Here is a 6,590-nt window from a genome sequence, read left to right as displayed (position 1 = left end):
GTCCCTTTGTGCCTGTCCATCCTAGATTCTCTCTCCTCTACACACTGCCCTCTCTGTACCCTATAGTCCATGACCAACTATTGCCTCTCTTCCTGCTTCACACCCATAACCACTTCAGCAAATCTCAACAAGTTCACTACCCACCTTTGTCTGCAGGCTGGTTAATCTCAAGCTATGATTTTGAAGTATAGAGGTGTGCTTATTATACAATCAATATTATACTAACTAAAATACAGCTGCAAACACACACTCACTGGCCACTTCATTAAATACACCTTGCTAATACCAGGATGGACCACCTTTTGCCCTCATAATGGACTTAATTCTTAACTCTGATCCTATTAACGTTTTTACCTGTTTACCTGGGTCCCCCAAGAATAATTCAGAAGTAGTCATAAGAGCAGAATAATAACAATAGCAAAACACATTTCTTCTCAAAGTCTTATTAGTTATGTAATTGGTGTCATTTAAAGAAAGAAATTATTGTTGTTACAAGTAATTTGCATAATTTATTAAATAAAACAAAGTTTTCTTTCATATAACTTGCAACTTTTCAAACATGTGCTCCACATTATCACTGTTTAGCATACTTTATTCTGTTATCACTTTGTTTTTCAGTCAGTTCAAGTTAATATTATTTGTGCTGTATATATATATGATGAAGTTGCTAAGAGTCATTTTGATCACTCAATTTGATCCCATGATAAAGTAAGTGAAATAAACAACCTAGAGCTCTAAGGCAGACCAAATGACCGGGCATCTCAAAGGCAGAGCTCAGGCGCACTTTAGAGGAAGCTCATTTCTGTCGCTTGTATCTGTGATCTCACTCTTGTCTGTGACCTGGAGTGGGCACTCTACCCGGTGGATTGCCCACCTTGTTCTGGCTGAGAACTATAGCCTCAGATTAGGAGTTGCTGATTTCCATCACATTCATTTCACACACAGCTGCAAACCAGTGTAAACTGGGGGGGGGCTCAATTAAGCCATGGGACCAAATCTCTCCAAACAGCAGAGATGGGATCCTGAGACCATAGACACCACACTCGAAACTTTGGCTGTCCTTATTAATTCTGTTCATAGATAATAAGAACAAATTGATGAAAAGCACAAAACTATCTCTCCGATCAGAGTTCTTGCTGGCAGTGCAAACCAAGCTCTCACTAAAGCTGTACAGGGACCAGCAACAACTAAAACAAGTAAAGCAAGTCAGGTTTTTACAAGAAACAGAAGTAATTATACTGTAAGTGTACGTAATTTTAAGTGCTGCATTAAACTTTCCTTGTAATTTAGCAGAAAAACAAACAGTATTTCCACATCTTACATTATGGAACCATGCCATAACTTCCAGGGATTGTACAGTAAAGGAGACACAAACTGAGGTTGAGAGTCAACAACGTGCATTCCTCAGAGACCTTGGTCGGTACTGACATGACAGCATCACAGATTTTATGGAGAAACAATTTTGAGCTTTGCGACCTGCTGTGTTATTCTGCTGGACAGAGTTATCAGTACACTGTGGTTATAGAGGAACAGTACTCAGAAAGTCTGTGGTATTTTTAAGATTCTCCTTCTTACTTTGAAGTCTCTCCATATACATCTGATCTTCTGCACATCGCCACTCCCAGTGTACTCTGAGATTCTAGGGGTTGAGGGGTTGAGGTCATTTTTACCTAAAACTCAGCCCTTTCTAAAATGTCATACCTCAAAAATAGATACACTTATTGTGAAGAAAATAAAAGTATCCCATAACCATATAACACATGATGAGTCTGGATATGGAATGTTATGACAACTTCACTCATTGGCAAAGGCGAGGCAGTATTTCTGTTAATGAATTTCTTTTAATTAAAATAGCAGTCTGTAAATGGTCTTTTTGCATCATCAACATCCCTATTAACATAATCACTTTGCCATTTATGGAGTCAGTTGTCAACAAGTGTTCAACTTAAAGAGTGATTTCCACCAGGTGTGGTTACTTGTGTGTTTAGCACATCATGCTGTGTGACAGTATACAATCTAGGACAGCTAATGAGGTCTTAGCTGTAATTTTAAGGCTACCTGAAAAGTAACAAAAGTTGCAAATGGTCATTTAGCATGTTTCATAAGAAGATTTTCCTATTTTTATGTAGTTGCATTGGCTAAATATGCATTCATATTTAGGATCATTGTCCTGCTGAATGAGGAAATGTTTTCAGGGCATTTTTGTGAATTTGTGTACATAGAATATTCTTCAATTGCACTCATGCTATTTAAAAAGGTATGCATCTGGCCAACCATCAAACAAGCTTTCAGCCACAATGTGAAGACGATTGAAACCTGATATTACATTTCCTTATTTCCACAGAGGAATACACCCCAAAAAAGCAATCAGGATTGGAAATTGATCACAGAAACCTTAACTGGAATGCCTCCAAAAGCTATTATTTCATCTAAGAAAGGTAAACATGTTGACTTATGTTTTAATCCTCAGCCAGCTAGTTTTTTTCCTCTCTTTCTTGCTATTTCCTGTTACTGCTAGACATTTTTTCCCATTTTTTTTCCCGGGTCACTACAGCGGCATTTTCCCCCCAATGAGCTCATCCAGTCTTCACAGCTTTATGTGTGGTGTTGAGTTCTGATTCAAAGCAGGTCTGTGAAAGAATAATATTGCTCTGTTTAATCCCCTTCTCCACCTCTGCACATTCTCCATCCTACAGAACCATAGGAGTGTGCCAACAATAGCACCCCTCCCTTCTTCCTTCACTCCCCGCCACCTACTCTGCTCTCTCCCAGATAAAGTCAGCGGAATGGGTGGCAGGTGTTTGGGTAAAACACCATGTCCACGGGATAGGAAGTATGGGCATGACTTGGCTCAAAAGAATTCAAGTATTGTGGACCAAATGGGAATGTGTATGCAGACAGATACATTGCTGTCATCTGCAAATTACTTACTGTTAAGTTTCAATTCTAGAAACAACCATATTAAAATATATCACAAGTGTGAATATTCCATTAGAAAAAAAACGTGTTGAAAGGTATCACTGGGCTTTGACTGTTTTGCTTAGCTAAATTAATTTCCTCCAGGTGCGCTAGTGGAGCTCGGCAAGAGAAGCATGGAGTTCTTTGTTTTCAAAATCTGTTCAACTGCACTTTTACAGCAATAGCAGCACCGCTCCAGGTTCACTTAAGTTTGGCAAAGCCCTAAAAGATCGACTGTGACAAGAGAACAGACCATTTGTCACCTGTTGCTGCTCTAAGTCACGATCCAGTCTGCATCAGTGCTGAGCCCATTACACATGCCGTCTAACAACAGTTACCTGTTGTTTACTTTTGCTTTTAATAGAATGGCATTGAGAATAAGTGACATCTGTGCAACCTCGGTTTCAGATAAAACAATCGCATAAAGATGCTCTTTGGATTAAAAGGCTTTTACAGTTTCCCTTCATTCACATTGTTCGAATGTCCTGGCACTGTGAAACGGAACAGTTTGCTCTTCACTGTCATAGGGAAAACCCAGCATAGCTCGAGAATGAAGTGAACTGTTTTGAAAAAAACAGACTCACACGCTCTTTTCCCCTTTAGTTTGATGAATATTCTTTCTCAGGATCATTTTTCATCTGATACAAATACTCAGGTTTGTCAGAGACTCCAAGGTCTGTGATGTCATTGTTTTTGTGGTAAAGAAAAGAAAGGGGAAATGAGGAGAGTGAGTTCACTATGACCTGTGCTTGTCCTGGAGCCTAATACTTTGGTTGGGGGTTTGGGGCTGGGAGACAGGGAGAGGGGTCAGCCCTGGCAGCGTCATGATCTACTCAGCTCTTGGCTCTTTCATCACAGATTAGTCATGATCCATGTTACCTAAAAGAAGAACTCTTGATGCCTTTCGGTTTTTTCTCCTTACTTCACTTCCAAGTCTGTGCTTTCCCACTTGCGGAGCTTGATCTCTTGATCCATGTTTGCCATTTCAACTACTTTACTACTTTACCCTCCGTCAGATTTGAAGGTGTTGTTTATAAAAAAAAAATAAAAAAAAAAGAACAAAACAGGGCCTTTAAGTTGTGTTTTAAGCCATGCAGTGCTGGTTTCAGTGTGACGCTTGAAGAATCTTACATTTAATATTTTTTCAAGATGTACAGTTAAGTCCATTATTTGTCAGACAAAGACAAAATCTTTGTAATTTTCCCTCTGTTCACCACCCAGTGGATTTTAAATCAAACAGTCTGATTAAGACGCAGACTTTCAGCTTTAATTCAAGGGGTTCAACAGAAGTAATAGATTAACTCTTTAGGAATTACAGACATGTTTATATATACATTTACACATTTTTTAGACACTCAAAATTAATTGGAAAAACTAAAAACAAAAGCTAAATATAAGGACGGGTTTCAACAGTTGTTTAAAAATCCTCTGCTGTCAATGACTTACTGAAGTCTAGAACCAATGAGTGTCACCAGATGCTGTGTTTTCTACTCTGCCAGAGCTTTACTGCATCCGCCTTCTTTTTCAGCTGGTTTGTGGGTCTCTCTTCTTTCAGTTTTGTCTTCACTATCTGAAAAGGATCTTTTATTGGGTTGAGATTATGTGACTGACTTGGCCATTGAATAGTATTCCATTTTTTTGCCTTGAGAAATTCATGAGAGTATTTTTTCATTGTAGATTGTGACAATATTACACCTACCTCCCTGAGAGTGTTTGTGATTTGGTTAGGTATTAACAATGGAAATGATTCTGTCATCATGCACTTTTGTTGTCTTCTGTGGTGTTTCAGTCTGAGCCGTTTTTCCTCGCTCTCTCTGATGTGTTCATTTTGTTTGGAGAGGAAAATATCCCCCCTTTACCAGCCTGTGCATGCAGTCACACAAAATGGGATGAAAATTAAAGGAAGCATGAATGAAAAAAAAAAAAAAAAAAAAAAAGATTTGAAGGTGTTGTGAGAATATGGAGATTGACCACAGCTGGAGAAGTAGGCTAAGGTTTTGGGAGATAACAAGAGTATGTGGACATTAGCTGGATTTACAGAGAGGAAATTTAAGGAGGGCATGGCCTTTTGTCCAGTGATTATATTCATCGTGTTTGTACAACTGTCAGGAATGTTTATGAGGATTCCACTAATCTGCTAAATCTCTTTTAGTATTGTACTCTTACTGATGCACACCCAGGCACAAACACTCACAGAGTCACACACCTTTTACTCATACCTGCTACCATCAACAACATAACAGCCGTTACCTTTTGTTTTACCCCCCATCCCTCCTGTCTTTCCCTTCTCACCCTATTGCTTTCCTTTGCTTTCCTCTGCTCTCTGCCTTTCCGTGACTTGCTGTCATTAATCTTCCCTCACTAGGGGCAGAAACTTGACTGTGTGCCAGGAAGCGTTCATACAAAGCCAAGACAGCAATCCAAAAACAGAGCCGCTTTTCTTGTTTCCAGAGCACCACGAAGCTCACACTCATGCTGCCGCGGCCCTCGGGGCAGCACTTCTCCACACAGCAGCTGTAAGTGCCCTTAAACATTCACACCGAGCTTAACAATATTTCTGTATACACATGCAGGTTGCCACGTATGAGGTGCATACCTTTTTGTCACAGTCACTCATGATTCTTTTAATCCATGTCCATTGTGATGAGTATGATTTTGGTTCTATGCATTTCTCAGTCAAATATTTCAGCAGACTTTGTCCACTGATGCACTTCGATCTATGTCCTTTTTTTTGCTACAATAATAATTAAGCTTTATTCAACATCTCATGTTTAACGCTTGATCCCTGCATATTCGATTGTTTGCATTTATATTTAAGATTAAAATGAGTATGCCTTATTTGTGTTCTGTATTTTTCAGCCAGTGATGACCAGTCTGGGAGGTGAGCCAGAGTTCACCTGGCTGACTGGGGTTTAGTAGGTAAACCAATCCTTGACATCATCCTCAGTGTGTTGGCAGCAGACTCTGGACTTTGTGTCACAGGTGGTAATTGTGCATTGCAATGCTTGGGAGAAGAATGAGTTGTAATTTCAATGTTTGCCCCTAATAAAAATGCAGATCCTTCACCATCATAAAGAGCTACTGTGAGGTTTATAGTCCATTGTAAGCACTATAAATGCCAGCCAGTAGAAAGAGGTGAGACACCCAATGTTTGTTCTGCGTGTGTGTGTCTAATATATATTGTATATCAGTGGCTTACTCTCGCTTATGTATACATCATCCCTTTCTTTATTAATTTATTACAACCCAAACCTCTAAACCTACACCCACTGATTCCTAAATTATTGTGAGTGATGATACTGTGACCTCCACATTGTTGCAGTATCTCATCTTTCAAAAGTAGTGCCCCATTCAGCCCCTATAAACCACACACACACCAAAACACACGCATACTTTACTTCTTAGAATATATCATCCAACCTTTACAACCCACCACCACATACTACTTAACTTGCCCACTTCTCTTTACCCTTAGATCTGTTTTCCCCTCAAACCCACATTATCTCGCAATATGGTTGCGCAGTTAAGTGCTGAGGGTGTATTTCAGATTGTGGGAAATATATACAATGCTGCCACAGATAGGGTTTAGTTGTGCTTTGGCCCTGGTGTTATGTTTCTCTTAAAGTGTCTTT

At 39.4% G+C, this 6,590-nt stretch overlaps 1 long non-coding RNA gene across 1 annotated transcript; it reads left to right on the top strand.

Moving 5' to 3' along the window:
• Window positions 1-2,356: 2,356 nt before the first annotated feature.
• LOC309704305 lies at window positions 2,357-5,967 on the top strand. The gene is made up of 4 exons (XR_014276190.1): window positions 2,357-2,438; window positions 2,555-2,628; window positions 5,324-5,474; window positions 5,818-5,967. It is a non-coding gene; the product is annotated as an uncharacterized lncRNA (long non-coding RNA).
• Window positions 5,968-6,590: the final 623 nt, after the last annotated feature.

Source organism: Aulonocara stuartgranti (assembly GCF_965226115.1).
Source record: "Aulonocara stuartgranti genome assembly, chromosome: 4".
Classification (NCBI taxonomy): domain Eukaryota; kingdom Metazoa; phylum Chordata; class Actinopteri; order Cichliformes; family Cichlidae; genus Aulonocara; species Aulonocara stuartgranti.
The sequence above is the reverse complement of the archived record's forward strand: the minus strand, read 5'-3'. Positions and strand labels throughout refer to the sequence as shown.